Below are 16965 nucleotides of genomic sequence, written 5' to 3' on the forward strand. Positions count from 1 at the left end.
TGTACAGCCTTTATCAAACGTTTACAGCCCAGGAGGTCTACTTTTGAGCGAGACTATGTGGCTCGTAATGCGTTCCCAGGTTTCCATACTTGCTGAAGGCAAGAAGATTTTTCCGCCTACCCTCTCCAATGGCTAGGACTTCCATGATTATTACGAAAGTCATATTATACGGGTTAAAAGCAAACCCTCTGGGCTGTAAACTTTTGATAAAGGCTGTACATATTTATCAGTAAGCGAGCCGTATATATAGAATAAGGACGAAGGAAGTCGGACATACGATGACGGAACTATCAACAGCGTTTTACCAAAGCAGACACTTCCCCTTGCATTGCCAGTGGAGCATGCATGACATCAACGTTCCGACAATGGCTATAACGTTCAAATCGAAATAAAATCTGTAGCCAGTTCAATAAAAAACGCAAACAGTCTTTCCGGCAAGGAGGCCGAGGTGCTACTCACATACCGTGCATACTAATGAGGTAAGCTTCGAGAACTTAGCGCTGTTATTTGCCCTTGCATTCTGTATGAGCGTAACAGAGCCAGTACGGCGCCCTGTACGGGGCCGCAGTTATGGCTCTGGGGCTTCTGATTCTGCGTGCGGTGTTGAGGCTTCAAGTTAAGTGCAGTTATACGTTAGTGGTATCTGTAAGCAAGGTATGTGAAACCTCGTTCTCACATTTCTGGGTCTTTTGGGATTCACGGACTATATGCACTCCTACGTTCTACGAGTTTGGCATGCATAAGCTTTGCGGACCAGAGTCTTGCGCCCCTAGTCAACATATATGGCGGCATAGCAGCATAGGCTAACCATACTGCACGAAGCTGAGGGAGGACTGCTTTTATGGCGGCCCTTCCATGTCTTACAATTTAACGTGTGTTAATTTCTTTCTCTTTTAACTTTTTCTTTCGCAGGTAAGCACCTTGGTTCCTTCATCTTCGTTGCGGTTGCACTGCGTCTGCACTATTGGAAGGTATGTGAATTGCCTACAGCATTTGCTTTTTGTTTTATATAATGTCTAAAGAAAAGCGGGATCTACTCTCATAGTACCTGCAGCGCACACTTGCGGCATACACTGGCAGGAGCCGATCCCATCGCTTGGCCATGTCGCGTGCGATTTGTGTAGTTACAGGTGCGGACACAAGTAAACGAAGCACTCTTTTCTGTCGAAATCAAGAATACCTCCTTTTGTACTGGAGATAAGAAGATATTTGTCCAAGTGAAAGCACACGGGCATCTACTACCGGGGCCTATACTAACAGCTCGCACATACCATGACTGCCAATTTCAATTATGCAGCACGTGAAAATTTTTAGAAAGAACTAGCGTGCTACGTTTACTTTTGTCAGCACCGATATACCTACAATCTGAAACGATGGGAATGTTGTGATTGGCCTTCAGCAACCAAGTGCGTGCAATTTGTGGTCGCCTAAAAGAAAACATATCTCTTCTTGACAGCCGCTATGGGAGACGGCTTGCGCTGATGCTGCCTAGTTCTAAAGGACCTTGATAAATCCGTTCGCCAAGCTTCTCTTTCTGAGCATGTCGTGGCGATTTTTCAGGCTTCGTGCCCTTTGATCTCTTTCCCGAGAGAGAGAGAGAGAGAGAGAGAGAGAGAGGGGGGGGGGGGAGAGGGAGGGAGAGGAGCAAAAAGTGCACTTTTTCATTCAGAGCACGGGAAATGGCGACTAATCCGCGGCTCTTCGAGAGCCATGTGTTCGGAGACTCTTTATTATGCAGCATGTGTGTGTGTGTGTGTGTGTGTGTGTGTGTGTGTGTGTGTGTGTGTGTGTGTGTGTGTGTGTGTGTGTGTGTGTGTGTGTGTGTGTGTGTGTGTGTGTGTGTGTGTGTGTGTGTGTGTGTGTGTGTGTGTGTGTGTGTGTGTGTGTGTGTGTGTGTGTGTGTGTGTGTGTGTGTGTGTGTGTGTGTGTGTGTTTGTGTGTGTGTATGTGTAATTGGAATGGGTCGCTTTTCTGTCGAGGTGAGGATTATGGAGCACGGCGTCAAGGGACCGTGCTTCAAAACAAGAGAAAGTGCTTCGACGTGGTCTGAATTTGCGGGTGGCTAAACGGCCGCGATTGAGTTCGAAGCGAAGGCCTTGTTTCTTCTTATTCACTCGCTTCTCTCTCGTCTGTCGCTTGCGTTTGCGTATTTGACGCCAAGACAGGCCCGCGGCCTGTCTTGGCAATCGAGCTCGGATCGTATCCCACTTAAAGCGTCGATCTTCATAGGGCCAGATTGCTTTTTTTTTTGTCTTGTCCTCCTCGCTAAAAGTTGCCAATGAGGTAAAGTTTGGTTAGGTCTCATTAGAGCAGGTCAGGACAGGTTACTTTGGATAGGGTCGTATTGGTTTGCTTTGGGGAGAATTGGGGACTGTAGTATAGAACAGGTTAGGGAACCGTTAGAAATTGGGACTTTGGCAGGATAGAGTACGGTAGGCTAGGATAAGGTCGGATAGAATAGGATGCGTAGCATGATGACAATAAAGCACACAGGGAAGACAAAGACGGAATGGGACAACGCAGACAGAAAATGGGGCCGGGTAAGTTTGGTAGGGACCAGTAAGATAAAGTGAAATAAGATAGGGAAGAGCTAGCGAACGTCGGGCGCAGTGTGCTGTTACGACCGTGCATCCGCATTTGCGCGCTCTATTGTTCGCCTGTGGGCATGGAAAAGTATTGTGAATATGTGGTGATGGTCCAATGGCTCTAAGTGAGCCTGTTTCCAGGAATCCTGTTTTGTAAGCCTGTTTTGCTTTGTGGACAACCTGCAAATGCCAAATTGACCCTATCAAGAGAACGTCTGGAAAAACACAAAGAAACGTCCCCCTGCGGGAAATAGCAGGAAGTGCTTTCTTTCTTTTGTTCACCCTTCCAGTCGAGAAGTGCTATCCTCCAGTGATGAATGCCTCCTATCCAAAGGAGACGACAGAGTGACATGTCCGCTGACGTGCAGGACAAGAAAGGAGCATGACTCATACGGCCATTAAGTGATTTCCCGGGAATGCAGGAAAGATTTGCAATTGTCGAAAAGGGACAATGTTGGGAGCCCTATGCGGCGCGCACGTGTACTTGGGTTTCTGAGAAGTAAATCCACTTGCCGGAACCAGCTGCCTATCGATTCTTGGCTGAAGAATAGAAATGTACCTCCTCGCCGTTCCCAAGCTTTTCCCGCCAACAGGTGACCAGGCTCAACGAAACAATGCCGGGCCAGTCAGTGCTTCAGACCATCAGTGCAGTGATGTGTTCGATTGGATGCCGATATCTGAGGGGCGTGCCCTGGATTTGGTTGGTCAGCATCTTCAGAGAGGGGCTGGACATAGGGGGTTTTAAGGACGCTGCAGAGCACGAAATGTCGCTCTGAGCCCTGGGTAAACGGCTCATCCAGTCGCTTCTCGCTATGAACTCTTAACGCTTGCCATTTTGCTGATGTACCCTTTTTTTTCGTGTAAATAATCTTGTAAATAAGTTTCTCAAAGTGCCATTAAACCTGCTTGTATATATTTCACCAACTTCGAAGATTCAATCCTGCTTCAACCCCGAGTCTCTGCACGCTACCAAGTGAAGGCCGGGTCGACATAGCCCCAGCGTCACGACAACTGGTGTCCAGCGTTGGGATCTGAATCTACAAGCCACAACATCTGATGACTGGAGGTGGGATCTGGATCTACAAGTTACAACATCTGGTGATTCGACGTGGATCAGAATCTACAAGCCACATCTTGTGATCGGAGGTGGCATCTCAAGCAACAAGCAGGCGCAACAATCGGCCAACAAGAGAGCAGCTCGGAACATCGATCGCATGTGTGGGTGAGTGCTTGGCTTTCTTCTGATGTGGACCAGGTTCTAGAACAGGGTTAGATTTTAGAACTGGTAAAGAGAGTGTGGAAACGCCTTTAGGTTTGGTAGTTTGCACAGTTGTTTTGGAAGTAGCCGACACTCGGAGCGATCATGGACCTACAAAAGCTGCAGAAACCGGACCTGTTGCTATTGTGTGAGGAATTGGGAATTGATACAAGTGGTTTGGCACGAAAACCCTTGATTATAAAGGCAATCACTGATCTGGGAACCGATGATGAGGAGCTCAGTGAAGCATGGAACCTCATCGGGCAAAAAAAGGAACAGCTCAGACAGCAGAAAGAGCGGGAAAGAGAGGAAAAGAAGCTAGAAATTGAGCTCCGGAAATTAGAACTAGAGTTGAGCAAGAGGTCGGGCGATTGTCCCCAGCTAGCGGTACCTCGTCTCAACAAGGAGGCAGATTTCAAGATGTCAAAGTACATGCAGCCATATGTGATATCAGGGGATATCGGTCTGTATCTGGCTAACTTTGAGCGAACTTGCGAAAAACTGTCCTTCCAGCGAGACACTTGGTCTCAGAGATTATTGACGGTTCTGCCCTGCGAGGCAGCGGAGGTTGTCGCGCGGCTAAGCAAGGAGGACGCGGACAACTACGAGAAGGTCAAAGCTTGCCTTCTGAGAAAGTATAGGCTTAGCGCCGAGGCGTTCAGACAACGTTTTCGGAACGCTACTAAGTCCAGGGACGAGAGTTACCCTGAATTCCTGTACAATTTAAGAGTTAATTTGGGCGAGTGGCTAAAGAGCACTGATTCCTACAGTGATAGGGACGCTGTAGTCGAGCGAATTCTTTTGGAGCAGTTTTATAACTGCCTCCCAGAAAAAGAAAGAAATTGGTTACAGGACCGAGGCGAAATTAAGTCGGCAACTGAAGCTGCCGAACTTATTGAGGAGTATGCTTCGCGCCGACAATTCAGCAACCCAGCAGTGGATAGGCCCCGCAATCCCAAGTTCAGTGTGAAAAACCGTCAGGAAAGGCACTTTGCTAGATTTGCAAACGAAGAAAGGAAGGCTTCTTCAGGCAAACGCCCTAGAAAGGACGGCAGTGAGAAAAGTGGGGAAGTGACCAACGCGCAGAACACAAAGAAAAAGTTTGAGGCTAGGAAGCCGCTCACATGCTTTAGGTGTAATGAGCAGGGTCACATTGCCGTCAACTGCCGGAAAGAAAAGATTGTTTTCTCGTATGTCAGTGACTGCGATGAAAATATGCAGCTTTTGGAACCCTACCTGCATGACCTAGTAGTCAACGGGAAGCCTTGCAAGGTACTGCGCGATTCGGCCGCAACGATGGATGTTGTCCATCCGGCGTATGTGTCGCCTTCCGACTATACAGGACAGTGTGCATGGATCCGCCAGGTAGTGGAGGAACAGAGTGTGTGCTTGCCAATCGCGAACGTGGTCATCGAGGGCCCTTTCGGCGAGTTAACAACCGAGGCTGCTGTTTCAGGAAAGCTTCCTAAAAGCTATCCGTATTTGTTTTCCAACAAATCGGACAGGCTACTGCGAAAGAGGGGCATCCTGTTCAGAGACAGAGTTGTGCAAGCCTTAACACGTTCAAAGGCGCGAGAACTAGCTACACTGCTCATACCAGAAAATTCCACAGTGGAGGAAACGGCAGTTAAAACAGTGGTCGATGTAGAAGATAGCGGGTCAGAAAACTTTGAGAGCGAGGCATCTCAGATAAGTCAACTAGAAAGTGAGCTTGATAAGACACGGAATGAGGACGTTCTAGAGAGTAACCTCTTGCCGCCAGTGTCTAGTAATCTCACGAGACTTTTAAGTGGAACCCGAGAGGACTTAGCTATGGAGCAAGCCGAGGTAAATCTAACGTTAAACCTTCCCGAGGAGATGGGGGACAACTTGATTTGCCTCAGCGGAAAAGGAAGCAACGCTCAGGAGCTTCTCAAAAAGACGGAGCAGAGAGGAGAACTAAAGAAATCCCAGCTGTCCGATCTGGGCGAAATAATAACAGAGTTTGAGGCCTGCTTCGTGGACAGGCCAGGCAGGACTGATTTGACTGAGCACGATATTGAGCTGACTTCAGACGTGCCAGTGCGATCAAGGTGCTACCGATTTTCTCCAAGGCAAAGAGAAATTCTGGATAGGGAAGTAACTCGCATGCTGGAATTAGGAGTAATAAAACCCTCGGAAAGCGATTATGCTTCGCCTATGATCTTAGTAGAAGCTCCAGGTAAAGACCCTAGGCCTGTGGTAGACTACCGAAAGCTAAATTCTCTCACCAGGGATCAAGTGTATCCTATTCCGAATATCGAGGAGAGAGTAGAACAGGTCAGTAGAGCGGCATATGTGACTACGCTGGACCTTACTCGAGGTTACTGGCAAGTACCGCTCACTGAACGCGCCAGCAGATACGCGGCTTCCGTCACTCCGACGGGCAGCTACCAGCCAACAATGATGAGTTTCGGGCTCAAAAATGCTCCATTTTGTTTTTCCCGACTCATGGATAGGGTTTTAAAGGGGTGTGAAACATTCGCAGTGCCTTACTTAGATGACATTGCGGTTTTTTCCGACTCATGGGCGGACCATATGGTACATCTAAGAGCTGTACTGAGCCTTTTGCGTCAAGCTGGACTAACCGTAAAGGCCGAGAAATGTTGCCTGGCAAGGGCGACCGTGGACTACTTGGGTCACAATGTAGGTCAGGGTTTCCGGAAACCCAGCGAGATTAAGATTTCTGCGGTAGCAGACTATCCGCGGCCGAGCACGAAGACGGAAATTCGAGCATTCCTAGGTCTGACTGGGTACTACAATCACTACATCCCTAACTATTCAGCTTTGGCTAGCCCTCTGACCGACGCTCTCCGCAAGACAGAACCGACAAATGTAGTCTGGGACGAACAAAAGGAAGCCTCCTTCGTAAACCTGAAGGCTGTGCTGATTAGCCGTCCTGTATTGCGAGCTCCAGACTATGACCGGGAATTCACGGTCCAGTGTGATGCCAGTGATCGAGGGCTAGGTGCTGTTCTCTGCCAGAGAGATGACGACGGTAATGAGCACCCCGTGCTCTACTTGAGCAGAAAACTGAGTACTAGAGAGAGGGCTTATTGCGGGTCAGAGAAAGAATGCGCTTGCATTGTATGGGCTATTCAAAAATTGCAGTGCTATCTTGGAGGGGCCAAATTCACCGTAGAGACGGACCATTGTCCCCTGGCTTGGCTGCAAACTGCGACATCGAAGAACAGTCGCCTTCTTAGGTGGAGCTTGATTTTACAGCAGTACAATTTTGAAATAAGATACAAAAAGGGGAAGTTAAATGGGAATGCGGACGCGCTTAGCCGCTCTTTCTAAGCGGTCCGAGATGTTCCTCACCATGTATCCAAATTGATAATCAGGTTTTTTTTTTTCGTGCGCTTGTATATGTGTGGCTATGTAAAGCAGCACGTTTGGTTTTCTAGGAATACGTGGGTCCTGAACGTCTTGAGAGTGGGCTTTTCTCGAACAACAATGGCAGTTTTCTTTTAACCTGGTCTCTTCAGACGGGAGCCGAGTGCTTGCTTCGACATGTGGTTGAGTTTCAGACAGCTCGAGCAATTTGGCCTACAACAATCAAGACAACGCGACAAGCAACAGCGAGCTTCAAGCGTTCACGTGCAGGCCATTAAGTCGTCTCTTCATGCAGCAGCTGGGACTGCTGCCCTCCGAGACTCTTCTGGCGGGGGAGGAGGCTGTTACGACCGTGCATCCGCATTTGCGCGCTCTATTGTTCGCCTGTGGGCATGGAAAAGTATTGTGAATATGTGGTGATGGTCCAATGGCTCTAAGTGAGCCTGTTTCCAGGAATCCTGTTTTGTAAGCCTGTTTTGCTTTGTGGACAACCTGCAAATGCCAAATTGACCCTGTCAAGAGAACGTCTGGAAAAACACAAAGAAACGTCCCCCTGCGGGAAATAGCAGGAAGTGCTTTCTTTCTTTTGTTCACCCTTCCAGTCGAGAAGTGCTATCCTCCAGTGATGAATGCCTCCTATCCAAAGGAGACGACAGAGTGACATGTCCGCTGACGTGCAGGACAAGAAAGGAGCATGACTCATACGGCCATTAAGTGATTTCCCGGGAATGCAGGAAAGATTTGCAATTGTCGAAAAGGGACAATGTTGGGAGCCCTATGCGGCGCGCACGTGTACTTGGGTTTCTGAGAAGTAAATCCACTTGCCGGAACCAGCTGCCTATCGATTCTTGGCTGAAGAATAGAAATGTACCTCCTCGCCGTTCCCAAGCTTTTCCCGCCAACAGGTGACCAGGCTCAACGAAACAATGCCGGGCCAGTCAGTGCTTCAGACCATCAGTGCAGTGATGTGTTCGATTGGATGCCGATATCTGAGGGGCGTGCCCTGGATTTGGTTGGTCAGCATCTTCAGAGAGGGGCTGGACATAGGGGGTTTTAAGGACGCTGCAGAGCACGAAATGTCGCTCTGAGCCCTGGGTAAACGGCTCATCCAGTCGCTTCTCGCTATGAACTCTTAACGCTTGCCATTTTGCTGATGTACCCTTTTTTTTCGTGTAAATAATCTTGTAAATAAGTTTCTCAAAGTGCCATTAAACCTGCTTGTATATATTTCACCAACTTCGAAGATTCAATCCTGCTTCAACCCCGAGTCTCTGCACGCTACCAAGTGAAGGCCGGGTCGACATAGCCCCAGCGTCACGACAGTGCACACGTTCAGATGCCCTAACAATATGTAACGTGTCGTCCTATCAGCGCTTTCAGCTTTTTTAGACAAAAGCTGATAGCGCTGTATCGTCCGTGTTCGCTTGCCATGAAGACATTGTGATAGCAAAAATGAAGAGCCAAGCAAAAAAGTGGCCGTGATCCCTTACATGCATACTGTGTCTCATAATTTGAAACGAATAGCAAAATGGGTAGACGTTTCAGTTGTTTTTTTTTTTTTCAGCCCCAGAGAAGTTAGGCAGGCTATGCAAACTGAACAGTCGAAAACAAAACCCGCCAGTTGCATGTAAAAATAAACATCAGGTGCCTTTTGTAGATTGCAAAGAATGAGTCGTTTATCAGATTCCACTCTCGTGCGGACAACAGTATGTAGGCCAAACGGGTCGCTGCTTAAAATGATCGCCTTCGTGAGCATAATCGCAATGTTCAAAATAATGATGATAGAGATGGACAACTAGTAGCACATTGTAACACCTGCAAAGATTGTATGCCGCTCCTTGACAAGGGTTTTGTTGTTGGGAAAAGTAGGGATAGGCGCACCCGAGAAATAATCGAAGCGGAAAAGGTAGCCAGATTAGGAAGCGCATGCGTGAGTACCCCCCCCCCCCCCCCCTGTTAATCTTTCAAGAAAAAAAAAAAAAAGGAAATAGATTACTTTCGTTCCCGCTGATTCCGTGCATGTCTTGTGAGATCACGACGATGTACTGTGTATTTATAGAGGTGCCATTTTTCCAAATAAATTTGTTGGAAGTTAGCGCTGTTTGTGTCCTCTCGTTCTGAGTCCCTCGTCTTTTGTGCGCTACAGCTTGGAAGGTGAAAACGAAAATTGAATTCGCGCGGAAGATGAGCAATGTAGATTGTGAAAATAAAGCAAGCAAATAACCTACTTTTATCAGAAATCACTCGTCGTTTAGCTGCTGTTCGAAACACGTAAGACAATCACCGCTAATAAAATTTCATAAAATTTCAACTAACGGCTTTAAGCTGTTCCAATTTTAACATAAGGTATCGATTCCAAAGAATCAAACTATGCTAATGCTACTTTTTTTTTACTTCAGTATAATTGTTGCACTAGAAATGGATTTAATTTATTGTAAACACCTCAGATAGCCCGGTAAAAGGGTTTCACAATGAGAGAAAGGGAGGGGAGAGCATGGGTGTTCCTAATCGCGCAGGAATAGCTATAGTGAAGGCGTTGAAATAGTGTCGTGATAGTGATGGTTAACCGAAGAGGGGGAAGGTAATTCGTATCTTTGAAAGGTAGGTAACCACTGGCGTATGAAAACGTTTATCTTCATTTCTTCCTTCTGTCCGTGTTGTGCTGGAGGGAGGGGCAGCCATGTTAATTCGTGTGCAAGGAGATGGTGCAGAACGCATTCTCTTTGTTTGTTCGTCTATCCATTTCTGTTCTCTTTCTTGCTAGAGAGAGGATCAGTAGTTTAGTCGCCCGAGGCTTATGTTTAGCGCAAGCTCTCCAGAGGGAGCGTGCTTGGATCATTGCATATATGTTTTTTCTTATTTTTTCGTACATAGCTGCGTCGTTTCATCCGCTCTTCTTTGTGCGTGCGTGTGTTTTTCTATATATGCGCTCCAGGTGGCCGGACCTCTCGCAGCCTCGTTCGTCTCTTCAAACACATACGCAATAATAATGAAGAATACCCTTGCAGAACTCCGCCGAAGGCGCGCACGTACACGCTTGCACGTTTTCTGCGCCGAACGAGAACCTCCTATCCAGACAAGATGTACGCTTGTTGGAGCACATTACCGAAAAAGAGCAGCACCAGAAATATTCATTAGGTCTCCTTCTCGGACGGCAAAACGGAGACAGCGAATTATGTATATTAAAAAAAAAAAAAGAAGAAGAAACAGAATTTGAGCGAGGTTCGGGCTCTACTTGCGCATAGCTAAGGATCATCTCTCATCTGGTTTGCGTTGTTTTGTTGTTTTTCTTAGTTTTTCCTTCGGGCGAAGAGACGAGCAGAAGCACCTACATTTGTCTTTCTGTTGTTATTTTTACTCAAGACGTCTTCGCGTCTGTGGACACGAGCAGTGTTTAATGAGGACTTGGGAAACGGTAGAGAGGATATGGAAATTTAAAGTATCCGCTCTAGCTGGCCCAGTTGTTTCCTTTTGCTTTTTCGCTTTTTCGCTTTTTTTTTTTTTTTTCTGACGCTGGTTCACTGATTTCGACATGTATTATGTTGACATGATTGAGACAGAGACGTGTGCTTTTCTCCACTTGTTTCATGATCGTTACCTCTGCGTGGCTCTGTATTCGATCTCGGGATTCAATTACGTAACGCTCGCTTTGAAATGAAGCGAAACTTTTCTTGTTTATAAAGCATTTTTTTTTCTGCCTCTTTACTCTGTTCCACCTTCGCGTTTTTCTTGTAGTCTTCTCGGAGCTCCAGAGATATTGGTGATAACAAATTGATCCGATCACCTCTGAATTGTTCTTAGAAAAGATACTTTACCTTACGCAATGCCAATGGAACTGAGTCTTTCACGTCTGCAGGAATTACCACGAGCTTTTGAGTTACACAGTTTGTCCCTCAGCCTTGAAGGGACTGTCAGGCTTGCGTACCTTTACCTCCAAGAACGGACCGCAGCGCCGGTGCCGTATTGATTCTCGTTGTTTCTTCAGGCTCTTTCCTCTCGCTCAGTTTACCAGACCCATATAAACGGTGTGTGCGTTGAACACACTTACTACACCTTTTTGTCGCCGCAGCTGCCAATAATCATCCAACGTCTCCTCAGCTGATGCGAAGTGCTACCCATTATCTGCTGGAGTGTAAGAGTCGATATTAAGAGCAGGAAAAGAAGGCAGTGGACGTAGGCGGGAGCTAAATGGACAGGAGAGAATCGCTACTTTGCCGCCCGCGACCTGGATGCAAGACATAAATGAATGAATGCAACTGCGGAGGAAAGGATTATGTTCCTGCAGTAGACTCAACTGGCATATTCATGATGAAGGTCATGATGATCGTATGATATTGATAGAGCTTCATCCTTTACTGAGTACGAAGTGAGAAACTCATCCGCGTTTGAGCTCCTAATCTGTACGGCATTGCCATTCCACATAATGATTGTGAAGCATACGAAGAGGTGTATATGTTATCATGGTCATTTTCTGTCATAAATAGATGGGTTGTTTATCCTGCCACGGGCCATTTCACTGCTCGTGTAAAGATGCTGATAAGGGTTTTAGTGACGCACTTTTGGGCAGAATAGACTGTTGTGCAATTGGAGCCGTACCGCGGTCACAGTGAACATTTGTCTCGCATCTTGCTTTTGTGTGTCCCGCATTCGTCGTGCTTTTTATTAAGACGAAAGCCTTTAACGACTCATACTCATGGTGTGTCGGCGTCCTGTCCCACTATAGCTGTGAATGAAATGACGTCATCAACCGAAACGCACATCATAACTCTCCTTGTCTACCGTGAGGAAGATAGCTATAAATGAATAAATCCTTTCTCCATCGCGAATAGATTGAATCCCCAGCCGAGCGGTTTAGCCAACTGCGCCACGTACGGTATCGTGAAACGCACGCCATAATTCTCCTTGTCTACCGCGAGGATGCTAGTAGCGATGACAGTGACGCTGTAGTTAGTGGTAACGACAGGGGTGACATTAGCAATGATAATGACGGGCCATTTAATTGATAATGATAATGAGAGCAGACGTGATGCACCGTGTGCACCAGCAGCGTTTAGGCTTTCGCATTTCTGCAGTGTAGATTCCACAGTGCTCTCCGAATTTTCTTTATTGAGCTTCTTTTCCCATACGCGGAGCCTGCCAGAACGTAACGCAGCCCCCTGTGCGTTAAAACATTTACTACCGGACCCACCCGACGAATTGCACAGTAAAAAAAAAAAAAAGAAAAAAAAAAGTTGGGGGCATTACAGATCACAACGCGTCATCAGTGGCAGGACTCATTTTATTAGATCCCGCCATCGTGTTTCCTTGCTCTCTTTAACTGAGCGTCTTCTCAGCGAGGACAAGTTTCCGGCTGCACCGGCTATTTTGCTGGTTGCTTACTCAGGGCCCACATCCACTCGTCGCCCGGACCTAATCGACTTTCGCTGTTCCCTTGTCTGTCGTGACCGCCCTGTGCGATTCTGTGCTGCTGGACCCGAGTGATGCGCTTCGCCCTCGTTTCGAGGGCTTGTCGGCCCCGATTGCTTATTAACAAAGTGGAACAAAACAACTCGGACCTCCTCTTGGTGACCAGAATGATCTGCGTTGAATTATGGATTAGTAGTCTGGCCGCGCGCTAATAGGACGCATGGTTCATTCAACTAGGGCCATGTGCGCGCGAGTGGTGGACGGGACGTGGACTTCGTTTTGCTTAGCTTTTATACATTTATGGTTGGGTCTCGAACTGGCAGGAGGTTTGCTGCTGGCGAGTTATGTTCGGAACTTCGGTGTAAATCGTTGTTAGAAACGGCTCTCGGGAGAATTCGTATAGACGCTTCTGTTTGGTGACTTGGTGATACGGCGTTTATAGTAAATATTTAAATAGTCTATCTCGGGGGAAATCGCAAAATCAAATCAGCTCTCCAGTATAAACGGCGCTTTGGTGGAATCGTTTAAACATCCAATGCATTGCCGCAAACTATACCCCTTCGTCCTCCTAGTCACCAAGCTGTGGTTGTGTCCCGGTTATAGGACGAGCCTGCATCACGACTTCGGCGAGTCACTATCGTTTGCTGCGGTATATTTATCGACTTCGCGATTTCTTCTTGCAGGAAAGCAGATTGAAATCTGCCGCGAAAGTATATATCGATCGAAGCGGAGCTGTTTTCTTTTTATGGCTTTCTTGCTTTTGTCTTTTTTTTCTTGTTCTCTTCCAATCTTTCTCGATTCTCCTTGTTCTCGGTCCTATGTTTACAGCGGTAAGTGCTTCGGCGGCGGGTCTGTTCCCCGACATTCCCCGCCCCGTTCTACGCACGCCAAGTTCTTAACGAGATTCGGATGGGCCTAGGCTGCATGCGCCGAGCCCACTTTCCAAACAGGACTGCCGCCTTCGTTGTAGGGGCACGTACAGTCTGGCACCTACCACGACGTCGTTGTATCAGCACATGGACGGCGGCACTCCTGCCCGGAGTGGTTGGTTGCGCAGGCCTTCGTACTTTGTTCAGAGCGCTGGGTGTGCGCGCATACGACGTAAGCCTCTTCCTATTGGGTTCGCTGTAAGATTCTGTGTTGCGCTCAGAATTCGATTTTAGTTAAAGACCTCCGGGTGGACGAAATCAATCCGTAGCCCTTCACTGCGGCTCCTCTTTCTCTCTCTCCACCTTCACTCCCACCTTCCTCCCTTCCTTTACGGCGTGGTTCAGGTGTGCACAGAAAGAAGTGAAAGATACTTCCCTTCCTGTGAACCAATTATTATTATTATTATTATTATTATTATTATTATTATTATTATTATTATTATTATTATTATTATTATTATTATTATTATTATTATTATTATTATTATTATTATTATTATTATTATTATTATTATTATTATTATTATTATTATCATACCCAATCTTATTCGTATTACATCCCTCCGATCCTGTGTGATACAATTTGTCGCACATTCCAGTGCTATCCCTTCTTAAATGACGCTGTAGTCATCTTGTGCAAAATGTGCGTAAACATTCGTTTCTGACGCTAATTGCATCGCGTGTAGCTTCAGAGTTTATGAAGTCAGACCTCATCCAACTATCACCCTCAGTAATAGTAATGAAAAACGACTCATACTACTAGTTGAAAAACTTTTGCGGACAGTATATCTAGTTTATATAGATTTGCTTGGTGTGGTCGTTTTGTAGACTTAGACGTTATGCAGATAGATACCTCGCCTAGTTTTCGAGTAGACGAGCAACGTATTTTTTTCTCGACAGTTGCGCATCTGCGAAGTTCCGTTATGCCGACGCATTATTACAACACTTTGGTTCGTCCAAATCTGAAGTATGCAGCTTCTGTCTGGGACCCAGGCGTCGTTTCACTCATTACTGAACTAGAAAGCGTGCAGCATCTCGCTTTATATTGTCTAGCTATTATCGCACTTCTAGCGTGACTGCCATGAAATCTTCCCTCTCATTGCCTCTTCTAACGGAACGCAGAAAAATATTTCGGCTATGTTTGTTTCATAAGATTTTTCACTATAATACATATCTCAGACAGAAACGTCTAATGCAACCGTCCTACACTTCATCAAGTATTGATCACTGTCAGAAAGTGGGAATTCCATTATGTCGCGCCAACTACTGCCATGACTCCTTCGTTCCAAACACTTCTAACAGTTAGAATCGCCTTCCTCGTGCCATTGCTGAAATCACAGATGTCATTGCTTTTCGTACAGCTGTTACTAACCTTTTTTGCTTCAATGTTTAACATATTTTTGCTGTGTTTTTCGTGCTTTTGTTTGTTCAACATCTACTGCTTGGTTGTGTTGCTGCTGATTTTGTATTTTTATATCTTGTTGCGCAGTCGTTATCATTTACTGTATAAATACCATTTAGTTTTGTGTTATTTATTTATTTTTTTGCTGTATTGTGTTTTACTTTCTTTAATTCGACCCCCACTCCCCTCTGTAATGCCCTTGGGCCCTGAGGGTAAGCAAATAAATAAATAAATAAATAAATAAATAAATAAATAAATAAATAAATAAATAAATAAATAAATAAATAAATAAATAAATAAATAAATAAATAAATAAATAAATAAAAGTCCTTCCACAGTCTCACCACCTTTGTGCGTGCTTTTACCGATACCGGTACCATTTTTAGGTACCAAACGGCCATTCCGCTGGTGTTCAGCTGGATTTTCTTTAGGTCTGCCTCCTCCCGCGTGTTTGGTCCGGCAGATGCAAGAGGTGGTGCCCTGTCGGGCTCGTACTCTATACGCGGGCGGCGGCAGAGAGCAATTGCATTCTGAGGGTCGCCGGGCGGGATGAAAATGTCGGATGGCCTCTTTCCCGGCGCTCTTGCCTTTTGTGCCGGTCGTCGCGATGCAGCGAGGATGATGAGACCGTTTTCTCGCATGCGCAACAAAAGGGTTCCCGCTCCTCATCGTCCTTCTCTTCTCGCTCGTCGCCACACGTGCTTCGTGATCCCGTGACCTTCGAACCCGGAGATATGCCCCCACTGGAAAGCGCGCGTGGAGGTCGTTACAGGGAAAACGCATTGACCCGTCTTCCTGTCGGCCCATTGGACACGCCGATCCGCGGTCAGGGTGATTGATTGCGCAGCTTTTGTTCTTCGAAGCGTCCGCTCGGGATCTGCGCACGGACCGGACCCCTTTGATCCTTTGTAGCCGTGTGCGGTAGGAACAGCGGGAACCCATCGAATACTGCGCGGGAGAAGAGAAAATGGAGACGTTGGCAGGACAATGGAGGAAGGAATCGGATCGCTGAAGGGCCAGAAATCCTTCATAGGGGACAGTAGGACAGGTTCGTTGTCGTGGCGTGCCGCGCTACTCGATCTCTCGCATGGCGACATTTCTGGACGTTGTAACGTGAAACTGTCCTGCCGGTAGCGTTGCTGTAATGAAACGCTACCGGCTGGGCAACCTGGTGATGCAACTCGGTATAAGCTTTCGAAAACAAAAGCGGAAAGGGGCATATTGTAGAGGATTGGCTTCGAGGTTGAGGTTCCAGCCGGGGAAACGAAAGTTCGGGTGAGGCGGGAAGTGCATAAAGGCTTGCATATAAAGCCTTTGCGCAGTAATGTACATCCAGTACATCATGAGGGCCGCAGGATGGGAAGATATGGTCCGGAGCTTTACATGCTGAGTATGGAATGTATACAATGGGGCCACATATGTAGATAGACGTCGCAGAGTATAATGTCAAGGACACATTTTGCAGTCGTGGTGTGCATTGACGGACGATGACGCTCGGTCACCTCTTTATCAATCGGAACCCTCTCCCCCAAAACTGCAGAGGATGCAGCTGTTTCTCACACTAAGCCTGACCAAATGTTCAGCGACTCAAAAATAGCCATCCTAAATTTGGCGTGGGGGCAGAATATCTGTTACAGCGGCACAAGTGCCTAACCGGGCCACGGGACGATGGCCTAGGGAGGTGGAAATTATCTGGGTACCGGCACGTTCTGGGAACCATGGGAACGAGGCGGCTCATATGAATGCTCCAGGCTTCGCCAGCCGAGTAGGTGAGCCCGCGGTTCCGAATAGGTCCACTAGAGATGGGCTGGTGTCCTTTCAAGACATCACCGATCATTACAAACTGGAGCGGAGGATTTATCCGCCTCGGATTAGCAGTTGGCCAAGAAACAGCAATGCGTCTTGATGCGTCTTCTGACGGAATAACGTTTTTTCATCCATCGATATATAGAAGAAGAATGAAAAAAACAAAGAGGTGTACGCAGAAGCCAAACCTAAAACTGTAGTCTTCTTGCTGTGTCATCTGTGCTG

Source organism: Amblyomma maculatum, chromosome 8 (genome assembly GCF_055883805.1).
Source record: "Amblyomma maculatum isolate TAMU_Amacu chromosome 8, ASM5588380v1, whole genome shotgun sequence".
Taxonomy (NCBI): domain Eukaryota; kingdom Metazoa; phylum Arthropoda; class Arachnida; order Ixodida; family Ixodidae; genus Amblyomma; species Amblyomma maculatum.